At 41.1% G+C, this 19,280-nt stretch overlaps 1 protein-coding gene across 5 annotated transcripts in view; it reads left to right on the forward strand.

Annotated features, from left to right (window-relative positions):
- The window catches only part of LOC139628878 (receptor-type tyrosine-protein phosphatase F), a 162,208-nt gene that overhangs the window by 21,850 nt on the left and 121,078 nt on the right, over positions 1-19,280 (forward strand). For 4 of the 5 annotated variants that reach the window (XM_071491013.1, XM_071491016.1, XM_071491015.1 and 1 more), the window contains exon 1: positions 16,978-17,309. The exons of the other annotated variant lie outside the window; for it this stretch is intronic. The gene's annotated coding sequence lies outside the window, so the exon portion shown is untranslated. Of the gene's footprint in view, positions 1-16,977; positions 17,310-19,280 lie in introns of those variants that run through there. 5 annotated transcript variants of the gene reach the window in all.

Below are 19,280 nucleotides of genomic sequence, written 5' to 3' on the forward strand. Positions count from 1 at the left end.
ATAGAAAAGCAGCAAGTGCTTCAATTAAATTAACAGTAGCCTAGTGTGATCAAATGGTGAGCGCTTGATTGTTGTTTGACTAAATGTTAATCAACTTATTATTGCTGCATGACATGAGGGGTTGTCTTCCTAAAAGGCTGGTTGGGGAAAGGGCTTTTTTTTTTTGTTTGTTTTTCCATCCTTTATGAACCTCAGACTAACTATTGCGACATGTATATTCATTATACTCATCTATTACTGTGCCATGCTGTGGGTAATCTGGCTCCCTTGGAATGAGCCCTTTCTATGGCATTGTGGCAGACGTGGCTATGCCCCACTTACCCCCCCCCCCCCACCCCTTGACCTCTTCATTAGATAAATAGGACAACCTATTCTCTGGCCGTCACTTGTGATGGACAGCATCTGGCTGTTTCCGATACCCACCGTGAGAAATGCGGAGACAAAAGCCTCTCTCTCCTTCCCTTTCTCACAGTTTCCTCCCTTTTCTTGCTCCCTTGCTTATGCGTCTCAGAAACCGAGCATTGTACGATATCATATGTCTTTCAATGGGCCGCAGATATAAGAGAGGGCGGGACACAGCAGATGCCGATTTTCCCCACTTGCCGTGTTGTTTTTCAGGAGGAAGTTAAATTGATTGGTCACACTTTGCACAAGGACGATGGTAATGCGTCCTCCTATGGCAACAATGCAGTACTGGATGCCATTTTTCCTCCGACATATCTTCATGCATTCCTATGTGGATTTAGACACATTAAGAGATTTATTTGGCGTGTCAAGTCAAAGCACCAATAACCAGCTGATGTTCTCACCACATCCTGTACAAATCATGCTGCATGCCTCCTCTTCAATTTTGCTTTTAAGTTTTACTGAAAGTACAACTGCAAAATCTGCGGATGTCTAATTATAAGTCAAGGAAAGAACTAGCTGTGGGTTACATCATCCACCATATTGGGATGGCAGGTGATTCTACTTTTTCAGACTGGCTGCACTTAAAGGTGCAGGGAGAAGCTGTCTGCAGCAGTGAGGGGTGTAGAATAAGTATGTAGCATAGGCTGAAAGTAGAGGGTGTTGGGCTGCAGCCAGTGATTCATTTCATTATTTTATTCATTATTTTTCCTATAGAATGTGAAATATGCCAAATATCACCTTTACCTGGAGCCTGAAAAAGCATTTGCACACCCACCCACATGGCTTTCGGACTGTCAGACCGATGCTTCATTTTGAGTATATTCTGGCTTTTAACGGACAAAAAGAAAAAGTAAACACAGCCGAGCCTACTTCATTTTGAAAGTTTGCACCTGCATTAGAAAAAATTGATAATGATGAGTTTCTGAAATGTTGTGGAAAGTGACAGCCTCGCCCTGTATGGTACGATGTGCCTGAAAGCTAAGCAAAAAACATTTTATCAGCACTTTGTCCCCTTACTCTATGTGCACTAGTACAGGCTGACAGGCAATCCATCAGCAAGCAAATATAGTAAGTGTCACTGAGAAACGTACTCCAGCGGCAGAGTGAGTGCCACACACATCCATATCTTTAATGTCCACATGTGAAGTCGGGTCTTCCTGGCTTGAAATTCAAAACCTAGGGTCTCCTCCCAAGCATAACATGTCATTTGGTGAAAGCCTTTTATACTACAAAGCAATTTGCTTCTATTGCATGCTTTTTATTTCTTAAATTTTCGAAATGTTTTATGGAAATAAAACCTCTGCAAACCTATTATGATGCATGGGACTTTAATTGCTAATTGCTTCTTTTTCCTCTGAAATGTGTCACATTTTTTCACAGTTGGAGGAGAATTTACAGGAGGTGGCATCGAAAAAAAAAAATGAATTGTTTTTCCCCCCACATTCAACCAGCTTTACTAAGATGGCAGATTACCAAATGAGGCTTATGCTTATTGTTAGATAAGAAGTGCCTTCTGAAAGAATGTTTGCGCCCTCCTCCTTTGCAGCTCATTTGGTGCAGGGCAGGCTGACAGTTCTGAAATAACAAGCCTAGGGGAATGCAGTGCACACGTCTGATGTCGTATCTCCTTGGTCCAGCACTTGTTCTTTTGGAGCTCTACTGAACCAATCCTGCTCCCCGTACTTACCAGACCCTCAGGCCCCACTTTGATCTCCCTTAACAACCAGGACAGCAGTTCAAGCATCTTGTTATATTCGACTGTTTAATCCATCAAATGTGTTTGTCTCAGCAATAGGGTAATGAACATCTCTATCTAGGCCTCGCTGCTGTTGAATACCTCCTGTGATAACAAGTTTATGTAGGATACACTTGCGTGAAATTTTAAAAGGGTAATAGCTTGTTTTTGCAAATTGCCAGTGTCCTATTGTCAAGTTTGACGCTCATTTTCCAAACCTTGACTAAGTAGCATGACTTTACTTTATTCCGATCACATTCAGCATGGAATTCTAATACTGTGTTCTCTGCTGTTGGTTGTTTGGCACTGTTTTACACAGTTTTAGTAGACCAAAGGATTTAGACTCCTGAATCAGCCTTTTACGTTGTGTCCTTCTGCTAGCATGTCCAATACAATCTACTGTATCAGCCCCCCTGTGGCTAAAATGCCAAGCCACTAAGCAAAATGTCTCAACTAATTAGGAGCTTTAGAGCAAAGCTGTAGAAATGCATCATATGACTTACTTTTTCTTTCCTCTTTTTCCTTTTTTTCCAGACCTGCTGTATTGTGCTTACTTATATTTAGGCTTTTCATTGGTGACTTTTTAACTTAAAAACCAAAGCAATTAGGGCTGAGAATGGCTGACAGCTGATATAGGTTAAGCCTTCGATTCCTGAATACTTGCATCCTAATTGAAATGCAATTCTAAAGCTTTGCCTTGGATTTCTGTGGTACAGGAAACATGTTTAATTGGAGTCACATAGTTCACCACAACGTATTTTCATCCCTTGAAAATGTCTCTGAACTTCAGAAATACAAAACTTAATTTATGAAGTTAGTTACATATGTATGTAGATGTGAAACAAAGGAGCCACATACCTGTATTTGCATTAACAATAATTTAAAGGTCCCATATTGTAGAAAGTCAGTCAGTCAATCAGAAGACCGACACAAAACGCCCTGTTGTTTAGAGCTCCAGAGAGCAGTGGGAGAGAGGAGATATAAAACTACACTGAGATGGTTTTTGGTACTTGAATCCATAAATTTATCTTCTTATGGACATTAAAACTTCAAATGAAACACTGTAAAAGTGTCAAATATGGGACCTTTAACAAGTGTGTAGAAAAGACTAGAACAGAAAAGACTTTAAATTTGAAATGCTGCTGGGCTTTACAAGGACAAATGTTAGAATACCAGCAGGAGAAGGCAAATCTTGAATTAATGTTTGAACTCAAGGGAACCGATGTCCCACATGTGTTTGCCCACATTCACAATTTGCCCAGATTCCTGCTATTATTTAATTTTGTATACTTAAAATCGTCTGCTCTTCTAACGGCACATATTTACATTTTTAATACATTTGACCTTGGCACCTCCACCAGAAGAGATGGTTGCTAATCAAAAAGTCATTTTTATTTTAATGTGACATCTTTACAATTTCACATCACCTGTATTCCCCTACAGACATTCTTCAGCTTTTCAGACAAGAGTTTCTGGCTTTGCAAGTTTAATGATGTCAACAGTGTTTTCCTGTTGTTGTTTATGTATGTCAGGATTTTTCATGTTATTGTGCAACACTTTTAAACTTTGTTGGAAAAAAAACCCTCATACAAATTAGATTATTGGTGCAGTTAGATGTTGTAGCAGATCCTTGTTCTTTCCCACACTCGTGTTATATTATCCCACTGGGAGCCATACATTGTTGCAACTAATACAATTTCTACGCTCTTCAAGGTCTGTTTCAACTCCTGACAGACATTTTACTAGTTCACGTTCTCAGTGCTGCTGCTCCCAGATGCTCAGTGCATCTGATCTGTATTTCATAGCCGTTCACACAGAACACTCACTGTCACATTAGCTCCTTTTTCCACATTTTACAAAGGACCTTCAATTAACTCTTAGCTATTTTTATATCTTTGGGGTGGTGCTCGTTTTGTCTTGGTAATGTCTTTTGTTGCAGAAAATAAAGCCACCTGGATTCTGTGAAAAATCCATAGGGGCTGGAGAGAGTAGACGAGAACGTATCCTGTTCATGAGGACGTATGGACTATCGCAAGGATTGTCAGTTCTCATTTGTTTATTTCATGGGAAGCACTCTGGCGACGCAAACTGACTGGCTCTCCTTGAGAGTATCTTGTGCATGTCAGTCTGTATTATTGATGCAGAGAACCATGTAGAAAGGATAGGCCTCAAGGATGTCTGTCTCACTATGTGAGAAAACCTCCGTGGCCCCTATTTTATAACCTTTCTGAACCACCAAAGACTTAACAGGTGTGTGTGCACTTTTTCAACAGCTCCCTGCTTGTAGGAAGTGTTACAAACATTTCGGATTGCAAATGCTAATCCGACACCTGTGCTCTTTTCTTTCTTTTTCTCTTCTTTTTCTCTCATGTTTTGAAATTGGCTGGGATCGTTTTTTATTTTTTACATGATTCTCTAACTACTCACTCACTACTTTACCATAAGTGAAGATGATCATACACCAAAACTCTTTTAAGGCTCGTGCACATTTTAGGGATAAATTGCTTGATTGTTTGGTATTGTGAGATGTCTTGTTTTGTCCAACTGATATTGAATTAACAATAATATAAAAGAGAGAGGGGTCACAATCTTCACATTTAAGAAGCTTGACTCACCTTAATTCGGTTGGTGTTGGTGCTGATCCAGTGTGTCAGATTGGTGCATCAGTAGCTGGAATTGTAGTTTTTTTTTTGTTTTGTTTTGTTTTTTTACTATTGACCCGTGATCGGTTCAAATGAAATGAATGAGGTTAAAGACTTTCTCCTTGGTGCACTTACCCAGCTGGCATTCAAACTTGGCTTGGCTAATGCTGCCCTCTAATATACAGCATACATTAACTCTGTTTGCAGCTTTCAGTGTGTGTTTTGCTGCCTATTAAATTTAGTTCTGACGCTAAGCTTCCTGGGGCTGGTTTGAATGCATATAATGGTGCTACTTATACCTTTTATGTGGTGGCATGTGTCTTAGGCTTCACACTGTTCTAAAATGTTATAAAATTTAATATTTTGCATGATTAGAGGTGGGTTAGGCTGCATACTGTGATACACTGGATTCCCTGCACCTTAAATGAAGACATCACTATCGTCCTTAGGCTTCTTGCATTACTGTGATCCTTCTCCCCCTTTCCACCTTTGCAGTTTGCATAGGAGTTTGATAAACCTGACACCAGGAGATGGATTTCCCAGCCAACCTAGCTCTGAAGTAATGGGAATCCAGAGCGTAACAAATGGTGGTGCCAGCACAGAGCTGGCTCCACTGGGTGTGCAGGTGGTCCTCCATTCCCCTTGTCAAACCCCCCACTGCTCCCCCAAAGTGGCCATGGAGACTTGAGCAAGATTATTTAGAGTTCAGGTTACAGACCAGCTCTTTCACTACCCATTAGTCACACTCCAATTTCTGTGATGGGAATTTTTTTTACTGTCCCCTCATATTTTGTAAATGTATACACAGCCTTTCCACCTCAGACTTGAAAGGTCACAGCATGTTTTTGTAATTCCTTGTCTGCTCTGATTATTTTCATCTTAACTCGAGTGTTGTGCCTGTGGAAAACTGATGTCATTCAGATTTTTTATTGGGAAATTGTAGAGCGGTCTCCATTCGACATAAATGATGAATTAAAGGTGTGTGGCAGACTCAAGGAAATGTTGATTTCAGATTTCAAGTTAAAGAGTTCAAAGGATTTCCCTATAGACTGGATCTTTGTTTTCTTACAAATCCGGGCCCTCACTGAGCCAATAATGTGTATTGATTGGATTTTACTGGCCTGTTTGCACTTGCAAATGGAAGCCTGTGTGTTGTTTTATCCAGGAAAAGCTATAGGATTTTGCGTCTGTCAGCATATTAGGAAAGGAGGATGTGGATTTTTAGACGTTTCGAAGCTTTATTAGAAAGCCCATTAATCTGGGCTACAAGCACTGATTCAATCTGATGAACAGCTAATAATGTGCTATCAAACAGCAGGCTGAATGGCATAAGCTAATAGTAGCTCTTTAAATAAAAGCATGAAGCTAACAGGACACCCGTGTCAGTTTTAGTCGTCAAGATTCGATGTGGCTCGACCAACGTGCCACTATTTGAGTCCTGTTTTGCCCCAGAGACTATTCTCATTCTCATTACATGTATTACTTAGTAACAGTTTAGCTACTTGATTTGAATTGCCAATTTAGTTTTGGGTTTTTGACATGGAGACTAATTTGCATAGTCAATTTAGGGACACAGGGTTAGTTTAATTCAGCACTGAACATATTTTGCTGCCATGGTGGTTTGTCCGCCCACAAGTATTGGCCATCTGGTGACACAATTTCAGAACCCCTCCCCAGGAAAATTAGGCATAGAGTTTCCAGAAGAGTAACTTTCTTCAAGAATACATTTTTATCACCACGGTATTTTGCATGGGGTGGACATAATAACATAAACACCTGTACAGTGTAATGGAATCTGACACAACAGCCTTGAAGCAAATACTTTCTTTATTATGTTCTGACTCAGCTGCGGTTTTCCAGGATATGTCATCGGTGTGAATGATACTCATGTTATTTTATATATCTGTACTTTAATGGTGGAAACAGCACAACTGTAGCATTTATTGATAGGATGTTGTACTAGAATGCATTACACTATTGTGTACTTGGGAAGACCTTTAGAAACTTATAAATGTTCTACCCCTCCTGTAGAACAGTGTTATTTTACCAGCTGAGCCCTCAAGCATGAACCTAGCCTAGATGTACTTATAATTAAATTATTTAATAGCATAAATCATGCTGTCTGACAAATTAGACCAAAATAAGAATAATTTATTTTGTAGTCTTCTGGTAGTTCTGACCTTGTTAGCCAGTTGCCCCTTTGTTCTAAAATCTTAACAAGTGGGTTTTAAAATTGGGTTTGGAAAAAAAAAAAAAGAAAAAAGAAAATACAGACTAACTATACAGATAATGTTAAAATTAGAACTCATTCGTTGTGGTTACACTTGTATCTTCAATGCAAGCTATCATACAAATTTACATAAACTGTCAGTTGTATACATCTAAAATGTGAGATCCAGCTTAAAGGAGGACATTTGTCAGTGGCCCGTCTTGCATTCTGGACACGTCTCATTAATGTGTGGACATAATTCTGGCCGCCATGTAGGTATGGCAAGTATTTGTATTTCGAAGGACAGAGCTCATCATGAATTCATACACAGAGTTCACATTTAAGTGTCAGGGCATCAGCATGGTCAGACGCAGTTTCAACTTTGCCACATCCAAACACAAAGGTCACATTTAAAAGACAAGTGTAACCCCAGCCATTGACACACAGTGACAGAGAGGTGGCATTTGTCCACCGCAGTTCTGTTCTTAATATCGTCAGAGATATAACCCGAGTGGCAAAACTCATTACAGAGATCAGAAGTGATCTGAACATTTTCCTAGCGGGGAGCCTCTTCATAGGCGAACACCAGGCGAAACGCATCAGGAGATGCTGAAGGAAATTACATCACGGTTCACCTACCATTTTAGTTCGGGGCTGTCCGATGGGATAAGCTGCATGGCTCAGTGCAGAGAGATCGACTTGTGGAACAAGTAGGAGCCGTACCTTTTTCGACAGTCTAACTTTAAACCATGCAGCACCTCTTAAAGGCCGATCTGTGACCATGATGGCATGCTGTGTTTACTGGGTAGCAACACCCAGAGTGTGACCTACAGTACGGCTCTGACCTCTGCCTAAAATATTTGATTACTGTGGGAGGAGGGGGGGGGGGTTGTGCGAGGGTGCTTCAGTGTTACCAACATGGTGGCCCCATTAATGCCATGCTGGTGGGTCAGACAGTAGGGAGCCTTAATGGAATTTAGTAACTCTAAGAATGCTGATCCCTTTGCCGCGCCCAGTGCAAACACTCAGTGACACAAAACCCAATTTAATTTTAGTTTAAGGTTTAGTTTCATAATGTGGAAGATGTTGAATTTGTTTGACAGTTTGATGACATTTCAGTCCTCAAGGTTCAGTATTACCCGAGATCTTGATTCTGAGCGGATTTGAATGGTGTTCTCTATTTGCATCTACTGTTCTCTGATATTAACCTCACCACACTCAAAGTTAGGAAAGTTACTCAGAGTTGAAAGGTAAACAAAATGTTAAATATAAGTGAATCATTAATTTGAAGAATGGAGCACATGGTTTAGAGCCTTTTGCTTTTGTGTTGCCATTCTTTTCATGTCTGTTTTGTGTTGCCGATCAAGTCACTTAAGCCACCTCTTGGTTTTTCGCTCACATGATCCACTGGTGCTTAAGAGTGAGCTGACAGTTGGCCTGACTTGACTGTCCCACAGGTCTTAGTAAGCTTAGACATTGTGCTGAAAGCGAAGGGAAGGCAAACATATAGGAAAGGCGTTCTGGGGGAAGATTTTTGATGCCCTTGTAATTTTTCCATCAAGTATTAGTAATGGATATGCCTATGGCATGTTTGGAAATGAAAGTCCTTAACAGTATGGAGCTTGGCGGTTACAATTTTAACTGCTGTGTAAGGTAAGGTCGGGATGTGCAGGTATTTTTTCCCAGACTAGATTTCCACAGGCAGAACTGTCTCTGAGGTGCAGTGTTTTTTTTTTTTTTTTGGTTCTTTTTTCACGCCTCAAAGAGCACTGCACTTTAGCACTTTACATTTAGCAAAACTTCCCCATCAAGAGGTAAAAATGGCGCAGGGGGCTCTGGACGTTTTGAAAAAAATGTACTTTCCCTCCAGAGCACTTAAGCTCAGATCTTTGTCATTATTAGCTTGCTTCTTTAGCCACAGATTCCTCTTTTAAAGCGATAGAAACCAGTGCTCTGAACACAGTTTGGCTGATCTGCCAAGCAGCAGAAATCCCAGAGATAAGTAATAGAAGGTCTAATTCTTAAAAGGCTAAATGAAGTTGAATGGGAGGAAAGGGAAATGACTGGCTTTCTTCTCCATTAGCACTCAAATTAATCTGCTCATTTCTTCTCTATAGATTTATGAGGCACTGGTGCTATAATAAGGAGTTTTATGTTGAATATTTAATTTTCTTAATTATTTTGGGCTAACTTTCTGCTCAGTCGGTTGAAGTCCATTTGTTACTGGCTGCTATGAATGGCTAATGAAGAGAAAAGCACTGAGATTTCCTGTAAAGCTGTGGGAGGCTCAGGGAGCTGTTTAGCTTTGGTCAGGTATTTAGTTATTTATTAAGTATATTTAAAACACTATGCATTCCATTTTCAGGACAATCATCACCTAATGCTTATCAGTTAATATGTGAAATATAAAAGATCCAGTCTCACCAGTGAGTATCATTAATTCTACTCCAAGTTTAGACTTTGCATTTAGACTTTAAAGATAGTGATAAATCACCATTCTTTGTTTTCATCAGTTTTTTCCTCCCTCTGGTTGTTACAACCTTGGTAACTAAATATTAATTTCCATACAAAGCATCATATGATTTTAGTTTCTTTGTGCTGTAGAATGATGACTTTGCCATTGTTTCCCCATGTGCTCAGTGTTTTGGTCAACAGAGGGCCCTTATCTTTCCCTGTCACTCAACCATTGTTGAAGAGAGGGACCCTGCAAATGCAAAATGGCACAAGTGATGGATTACTCTTTTATTTGTCAGGCTTTTCATCCATTCAAATGGTGTGTGTGCATGCTCACGCATGCATGTTCACGTCTGTTTGGGAGAGTTCTTATGTTCAGTGTATTTTTTAGATTCTTCCTGCTCGTTTGGAAGAACATAACTGATGCTGATGTTGCAAAAAAATACCTACTCTGGAATGTGAAGCATTTAAAAATGATTTAACTGCAGTTCACAATTGTAAAATCTCAGTTGCTATTGATTAGATTTAAATTTGAAAACAATTTCTTACTATAAAGGGGAAGAAAAAGACACAGTCTACCCATTAGAGTCTTAATATTGTTATGAATAGCAGACTAACTCACATCAGAAATTTTACTTTACCATAATAATATATAATAATGTATAAATTAAGATATACTTTCAAGCTTTTAAACTATTTGTTTATGTAGCCTAAGCCATGAGCACACGGCACAGCCCTTTATCAGTTATTCATGCAAGACGCTAGCTCATAATTTGTGGTTTATTTCCTTTTAGCAGTGGAAGCAGCCTTCTACAACTCCAGCAGAGGGAATAATTTCATGTCCCCCTCCTTTTGATTCCAGCAAAGTGATGCACTCGGGTGCAAAGCTTGGGGAGATTTCCTAATGAGAGCCATTAACAATGCTGAAGTTGATTTGTGTTTTTCAATGCATCCCTTTGTGTCCGAGTTGTTTTTCCTGCATGCCAATGGGAAATTATTAGAATAATATAATGCCTTATTAGAACACCACTGGTTTGTTCTGTGGAAAAATAATTCCTTTGAATTGTTAAAAGCACTACACAGAGTATGTTGTTGTTTTTGCTTGGTTGAAGTTTCATACATATTGAAGTTGAACATCTGCGAAGCTTAGAGTGTTTTTGAAAAGTAGTTGACACATTTCACTGTAGCCACTCAGGCTACTTATCTTCTTGAGTGCTAGCACCTTATCCTCTGTGTGAGGCAGACATTTATTGAGGGAGAGCATCTGGAAGGCTGTCTCGTCTGAGACAAAATGTAGCCTCCGCAGGTTGGAAGAGACTGCTCTGTGGGGCTTTTATTAGGAACCTCTCTGAAAGTTTTGCAGATTTATCAAAGTCTCCCTAGCACACAGCATGCTTACTCCATCTATGGTACTGTCTAAAGTAGTGGCCCCCGCTTGGGTTGTATTCTTGCCCTATCCTTTGGTACATTGTGTGCAGGTTTCGTACTTGTTCTAGTGCTGGTATGTGAGACATATCTCCCTTAATTTTTCCTCTCAATGGGAATATCTACTGGAGAGTAAAATCCACCCTTAAACACTTCAAATATGACAGAATTTGGCAGTATGTTGTTAATCTCTCTACACACGCTCTGTTTGGCTCTGATTTTCCTTATTCTCTCAAGATGACTGCCCAAATGTAAATGATACACTTCATATTACAAACTGCTCTGCAGAAATGACTGTAGTTTGTAGCAGACAATTTCAAACATGAGATGAAGACAATGTTTACAAAGATTCAGGAAAGAATATTTTCTAAAAGATGCAGAGATATCAATTACTTGACTCAAAATAGCCTCAGAAAACAGGATGCGTTGTAGAAACAGCTTGGGTCTGTGCAGCTCTGATGACAGTAGGCTGTGAAATGTAACACTGCTGAACAGCTGGTCACATCACACCACAGCATTGTTCTTTGTCCATGCTGACTTTTCCTTGATTGTGGGACTAACTGAGCTGTCTCTGCCATCAGTCTCTTCACTTTTGCAGAAGGTGTCTTATCTTATGGTCTCAGAACATGTTTGTAAAGTTGAGGGAAGCAGATGAATGAGATGTTTGTTGTGTGTCAGTGCTGTGGTGGCTATCTGTTCCAAAAATGCTCCTGACTGTAATCTGAGTGGAATGATCATTCATCAAGAAATACAAATACAGGTCTGAAACACGGGTCGAGTTTCCTGAATATTTCCTGTCACTGACTGAATTCTTTTAACAGTGATGGAAAAATCTGAGGCCGTCTGTCATTTTCCATTTTGCGCACAGGTACATCATGGAGGTAACTAAATTCCCCTCAGAACAATGCATCTTGCTATGTGGGTGCTGACAGCACGTTGAAGAGTGACGGACTGGAGGACACGTCTTGGTAGCAGGACTGTGACTACTGTGCGTCATAGAGGGGTCCAGACAGCCCTGATGCAGGGAGAACACATGCAGCAGGATTTCATCCCGGTGAAGCAAGTTCTAGCAGGATCTGGAAATCACACGATCTGATACCTTCCCTGGGAGAAATGTTCTTCAACTTCGGCCATGAGAAGTTGTCGGTCTTGCAAAGATGCAAAACCTAATGAGAGTCACCTCTGCAGCAGTCTCCCTCAATGCTCAAGTGAGCACCTGGTTTAAGTGCATCATATTGGCCTGTTTAGGGCGTTTTAGTGCCCTCCGCTGTCGTAGCAGTGCCTCTATTCATCTTTTCTCCATGTCCTTATAAATGCATAATCTAAGTTGTTTCTGAAAGTGAAATGCTGTTGAGTAGGCTGTGTTTCATTATCATTAAAAATGAAAATCAAAATGACGGGTAATAATAGATGATGACAGAATTTTTTCGACCCTGTCCGTCAAGATGACGGACAACGAGAAAGTCTAATGCAACCTCTGGTCTGAAAATGAGAGCAGAGGGAGACATATTCAGGTGAGAAAGAAGTGAATTGAACCATGCAGGCGGGAGAGATTGAGAGTGGGTGCCATTGAAGGTCACTTGCTAAGACACGTTTGGACAGATGGAGCCAACATCCATATCATTGATTGCCAACTTACCCTTTGAAGTTGCAGAGAGTTGCATTGAGTCCCTTGTCTTGCACACTGTTCTTGACCCTGCTGTATGCCTGGTCTCACTGGAGATGTCTTTAGTGCAGGGGCAGTGACTATTACTCTCCAGTAGGACTGTGCAGAAATTAGCCATGCAAGATGAAGCAGTAAAAATGATGCTACATCACTAGTGCTTGCATCTCACAAACATCACCATCTCCCGTGTTGCATATTCCACCTCAAAGCGACTTCTCCGAGCCACCCGCCTCTTTGCTTTCATCGCAACCCCCTTGCCCCTCACTGAGTGCAGGATGCAAGGAGTCGGTCTCTGGGGAGGTTCAGGGAGCGCAGGGGGCCAGAGGGTAGAGAGGGGCACAATGCTGTAAAGTGCCTCAATGTCGCTTCATTTCCCCATTTTAATTGGGCTATCTAAATGCATCCCCGGTTTGTCAATACCCGCCGGGGTCCCAGATAAAAATGATTTGTCTCTTGCATTCTGCGGCATGCTCTGCTGTTCCCCTTAGAGAGCGTGCCCTGCCAGTTGTCAGCAGCAGAGTGTAATGGAGAGCGCTCGTTGTTTTTGATTTTCAATGAGTAGCAGGAAAATAGGTGCCTTCCTCTATCAATTCTACCACACTTCTTTTAGCCATTTTTTTCTTTTTCTTGTACTCATTCTGTCTGTGACTAAAAAGTCAATCTGAGCAAGCCGGCACACCCACCTGTATGGACACATACACTGAGGCCGAGGCACTGGACACGTGCGCAGATTCACAGGCTCTACACACGCAGACACATATTTGTACAGGCACGTACACATGCCGGCACTCACTGAAGGTCAGCACCGTGAAGCCAGTCTTATCGGTGTTTTTATGTACTCGGTTTCCCACTGTCCTTGTATTTTTCACACCTCCTGTCGCCATGTGCCATCACCTTCCCTCTTAGCTCCGGAGCCAGTGTTATCTGCAGACTGTCCTGAGAAAAATTCAGGGCCAAAAGTCTGCCCTTAGTGTTTGGAATGTGGAGCAGAAGTATGTCTCGCACACACAGCTTGACATTTTCATTCATTTTGTGTAGCACAGGGATACTTTACTTTGCATTTTTAAAGGTGACCAGTCTTACTAGATACTATCTGCAAGTGCTGCTTTTTCCTCTTTTAACTGATGGATGATAGTTTTGGTGTTTTTTGTTTTATGTTTGCACACAAGCCTGTAACTTATCTTGTTTCAGATGACAGGATGAGGTTAAATGCTAACTGATGATTTGCGGGTACTTCCAGCCCATGTTTGTGAGCAATGACACGATCCGTGCATGTGAAATAAATAGCAGCACCATTACAATCTGGAGGTAAATTGGTTAACAAACAGATAACAGCAGTAGCCAAGCCTCAGTAAATTGTGAATTGGGCTGGGAATTCTGAGCTAACAGGTGTTGCCCAGCTGTGCTTTTGGACATGATGACATAGTGTCTTAAGAGCCCATCAGCAGCAGCACACTGACTTTCACGGCTCAGTGTTTATGACACAGGTCAGCATTTTTCCACTGGCATGCAGCCAGAATTCAGTGACCCCTCTAAATCTGAATGGGGAGATAAAACACGACTATTATGGTGGCGTTTAAAGGATGTTTTTTCTAATTTCATTATTTTTGATATGAGATAGTAATATACTTACAAGTGGTTTAAGATGACTGCAGACTGCAATGTCTTGAACTGCAGCAAACACAGTATATCCTTGTTATGATATATATCATTCATTCAGTCAATGTGAGCTCTTCTGACCCGACACCAAGAAACTTATTTTCTTACCTCCAAGCTGAATCTTTCTAAAATGTTTTGGCAGACTTGTTAGATGGTGCAGACGGTTATATTGATAAAGCCCAAGGCCAGTGTGATTCATCTACAGCAGCTAGTGCAGTTTCCCATCAGATGATGACTCCTCTTTCACAGAGGAGCTGAGGTGTTCTTCACCTGCAGATGACCCGGAGCTACACAACTGATTGTGTACATGCAAGAACTCACAAAAAAAAAGCCAGAAAAGGCAGAAAAACAATGATCTCACAAAATCAGGCTCTTACTAGAATCTATTAACTGGGTATTGTTAGCAGACTGGCTTAAGACCGGGAGAGGCTGGCTCCTTCAGACTGAAGAGGTTGTCAACCTTTTTTAAGGCTAATGAAATGAGCGGGGGATGGGTGGTTGTCACAATGTTATAAATTCTCAGACTTGGTAGGGGGTGTTTCCATCTCTTTTCAAACTTGTGGGGGGTGGGGCAAAAGATAAGTCCCAAAACTGCCTGAGCTACAAAAACTCCCTTGAGGCCAGAGTTTTAATCTTGCATAGGGAGTTACTGCTCAGTTCCATCTGTGTTTTGAGTTTTACATTGCACTAAAATGAGATTACACCAGAGATGAAATGGCGCATGTTGTGCAACTGATGCACTACACCCAACATTACTGTATCTTACACTTAATTTCTGTGTGCCACTCTGCTAAGACTACCGGCCCATAATCTTCACTTCTATCTCCTACCACTGTGCGATTTGTTCAGCAATTTGATTTCAGATGAATGTGACATTTGAGCTGGCACAGTCTGTTTACACCCACAAAAATACTTCTTCTTCTCTCCTCAGGGGTGTGTAGGTGTAATAATTATTCTCCAGAAGGTTCCCTCAAACTCATTAGTTTGGAAAGGATGAGAGGTTTCCAATATGTCCAGATTGGTTGTTCTTTTTGCATATCGTTGTGTGATAGTTGTGTTGACATTTTAGGAACTTTTTCTCCGTGGTACATGCTTGAGATGCCTTTTATTTTTTTTTATTAGTAAGATTATTGCAGCACATACAGCAGGAATGTATTTATATTTTAGGCTTTTCAAATTGAATTACTTTTTAATCAGATGACCCAAATCCCATTTGTTGTAAACTAGAATGAAAGTTAAAGATAAAACAATTCTTTCCCTTGCTGAAAAGTCTGTTGTGTGCACAGATCTGCAGCCTGCAGTAAAATCAGACTGTCTCCCATTGTTAACAACAAAGAGAAATGTAGAACACATTGCAGTTCGCCATTTCCTTCAGCACAGTTTGAGCCTAGAAGACATTCAACTTTGCTGCTCTTAGTGGAAACACCCATAAGTGCTTTTTAGAACCTCAGTCTGAATGTCTTTTATTATGTTAGTTTCCTTAAGGTACTGCAATGTATCAGCAGTACTGCCTTATTTAGATGAATAGGAATTACACTAGCCAATAGTATGGCACTGCTTAAAGACAATTTGTCCTTTCAGAAAGTATTAACATATTATGATGTAGTTGTTATGAAAAAGTTAATTATTAATGCAGCACAACACTATGCATGGCCTCATCTAAAAACATTGGTCTCAGTCTAGGTCATGGCTTGCAGCGTCAGCAATGCCACTGATTCGTTTAAAAAAAAAAAAAAAACATTGCTACGTTGAGGGCGAAGCATTGTTGAAGCATTGCTGGATGAGTCAAGTTACAGTCCACACAGTATTATGGGGATAAATGAGCAAACCTCTCCCCAAGGTCCGGAGGCTGTGTGATCTATTAAGGCGCTGTCGTCTCGGATGGTGAATCTCAGAGAGTGAGGGAATTTTGGGGGAAGAGAATGGTTGTGCTGACATCCTCTCTCAGTGCAATCCCTTGTCCTTGTAGAACGGAAGAGAAAAAAACAGCACCAGAGGCTGACTTGGCTGTTCCTCTGAGCTCCATCATAAATCCGACTGAACATTTCTGAACATCTGTTGTGGATGATTAGCTCCATGGCTAGCAGAGTTTGACCAGAGGGAGTGAGGAGCAGTGTGTTTGGGACTCGTGTGTGTGTGTGTGTGTGTGTGTGTGGTGTGTGCACACTCAACGCCGTGCTGATTTAAGAATGAGGATTTTGCATATTTATTTACCTACCCCCCCCCCCCCTTTTTTTTTTCACAAAGAGAGAGAAGGCCAAATTATTTTTCAAACAGTTTCATCATCCAAAACACATGTCGCTGGACATGTGTTAAATTGTCACAGTCCCCCGGGAAAACTTGAATGTTTCAAGGTCACACCTTGTTAACCTCTTTGATTCAGCAGTAATGACACTGCAAATTGATTTTGAAAAACACGCTGGAGTCCCATTTGAGAGCAGAGTTGGAGATGTTGGACGTGTCAGACAACCTGTCGTCAGGTTTACGATAGGACATCATATGAGCTTTCATGAGGCCACATTCTCTCCCTGGAAGGTGGTCAATAGATAAGCCATAACCATAATGGAGCCTTAAAGCAGCAGGAATACGTAACGTCACGTGTACCTGTGCCTCAGTCCTTTTTTTCTACATGCAGGTGCACTACAAAATTGTCTCTCATTGGTCAAGGTTCAAAAGGTAAGGCCCCACAGCCCCCTCCCTCTTCTCACTGAAATCTGACACCAGTGACATCACACGGTGGGTTTGGCTTCTCCCAGGCAGTCCCTGAGCGCCCGTTCAGTATGAGAACAAGCTCTGCCTCTGAAGGATCTCTCCCCAAGCCACACTGCTCGATAGCCACAGCTGGAAACGTATTGCCAGGGAGCCAAAAGACAGTTCCTGTGGTTTAATGAAACGGTGTGAATGGAATAACTGAGCAGGAACTGGAGACTACTTTCTCTCACATACTTTTTCATAAGACATCTTTCAGGGATAATCTTTTGTGGATACTGGTGGATTTTCTTTTCTAGGATTTGGATACTCTCTCTCTCTCCCTCTCTCTGGAATAAGTGCCTCACAATAGAACGGAATAGAAGGGATTTATTTATAAGTGGACGTTATTGACATGCATTGGTAAGTGGGACTTCTGCACCACAGACATTATAATGTATCAGTGAAAAATCAAAAGTTTTTATCTCTTAAAAAACAAAGAGGCACAGGTGCACTTTTTGAAACTGACTGATCTGTCCTACGCTCTGAAGTTTATCTGTCCCGGTGCCACTGAGTGTTATTTCTCATCTTGGGATTTACCTTTACAGCTCGCCTCTTACAATAAAAGTAACAAAGTAAGTTGATGTGTTACACTTCAATAGTCAGGTATTTTCTTACGATTCTTTTGTCCCCTTTTCTTTTGTCCTTGCTCACTCTTGCTTGTTAAGCCAAAACAATAGTTTAACCTCGTCTTGGCTCAGCTCTATTGGCTGGCTCTCTGGCAAATTGCCCTGTCTGGTGCGAGCCCTCCCCTACGTATTCAGAGGACACTGAATAGAAGGGCCATAGAATGTCCCCTAGCTACCGCTGCTAAGGTGAGGCACCCTGCCGTTCTACTGCATTAGGCCTACACTGAGGCCAAACAACCTGTTTTTCCAGTTGTCTTTATCTCTCCGGGCAATCTGGAGGATAAAGTTTCAGCGACAAGAATTCCAGTTAGAAGGAGACACTGAGAGGCTTTGAAATCCCAGATAATTGTAGAGGAGAACTTTTGGAAGTCACAAATTATGATTTTCAGAAAATGTTTTGGCCTTGGTTTTCAAGCATAACTTGTAAGACATGTTTCCCAGCGTGGGTTCACAGTTTAACGTTAGTTTTTCTTCTACTATCAGCCATACCATATTTGAAAGACATTGTTGGGGAGGATGTGACTGAAGACACCTGAAAACTCATCTCAACAATGATTAACCAGCTCTAAATGTGCCCTTCAGCTTTAATTGTGTCTTAAATCTTTTGCATCTTTTTTTATTGCTACATTAAACTTTTATATGCTTTGAAGAACTTTTGGACGGAGTTCATCTTGCTCTTGGACACAATAAATGTGGCAGTGGTTTCACAATATGTTTGTTGCTCAACACAAGGAGCTGGTTTCAGTGGGGAAAATATTCTTTTTGCTCTTTTCCATCAAAGCTGTCTTAGGTTTTCAAAGAACATGGTGTAGATAACATGTCTGTCTCGTTTTGTTTGGCAGTTGAAATGACTAGACTTACCCCACGGGTCTGTCTTACTGCAATGGGAACTTTGTGTTTTCTCTGAGCTTGTTTTTCTATTTTGTACTGTTTCTATTTTTCCTTTTTAGTTAATGATTCAGGAGAACAAACCTCACTGTGCAGCTCACCCCTGTTAGTCTTGACTGGGAGTGTTCACCCAGACTTGATTAAAAAATGACCTTGAGGCGAAACTCAATATGGACACAACAGTTAAAATGTCTGCTCAGCTGCTCAGTAGCATAAACAAACAGGACAAAAAAACCGTCAACCCTGGTCATTTGTTCAAGCAGAGCTAATTCCTGCCCACCTTGTGTGACCTGTAGGTCGTCCTCCTTCACCTCCACCATGCAGGCCACTGACCCTTCATTCCACTTTTACGACTACGCCTCAGTCGCTTCGACACCGGCGGCGTTCCTGAGAAACACTAAGTGATATGTAGGATATGACCTCAGGAAATAACTAAGGTCATTTGTGTACCACTACCCTTTATTAGATTCCCTGGCCAAACATACAAAATGTCCTTCACTTAAATAACTGCCCAGGCTGCAGTCTTTCCTTTGGAATAAATTAGCCTGTGTGGAACAGTCAATCACTCAAGCTCCCTCCCCATCGGATTCCTCAAAAGTAATTATGGGCTGAACATATGGATTTTTCCATAGAACTTGATTTCTCATCATCGCTGAATTGGGTGATGTGTAATGGCCTGTTAACACATGATGGATCTGCTTAATCACTCTCATCCCAGTTGGGACATGAAAGAGGTTGCTTACAATCACAGATCAATGTCTGTGAAGGCGATTGTGTCAGCAGAGCCAGACATTTGTCTATGACGCGTACTGTAGGT

Source organism: Trachinotus anak, unplaced genomic scaffold (assembly GCF_046630095.1).
Source record: "Trachinotus anak isolate AG129_WGS33_773 ecotype Australia unplaced genomic scaffold, CSIRO_AGI_Tana_v1 ptg000012l, whole genome shotgun sequence".
NCBI classification, from domain to species: Eukaryota; Metazoa; Chordata; class Actinopteri; order Carangiformes; family Carangidae; genus Trachinotus; species Trachinotus anak.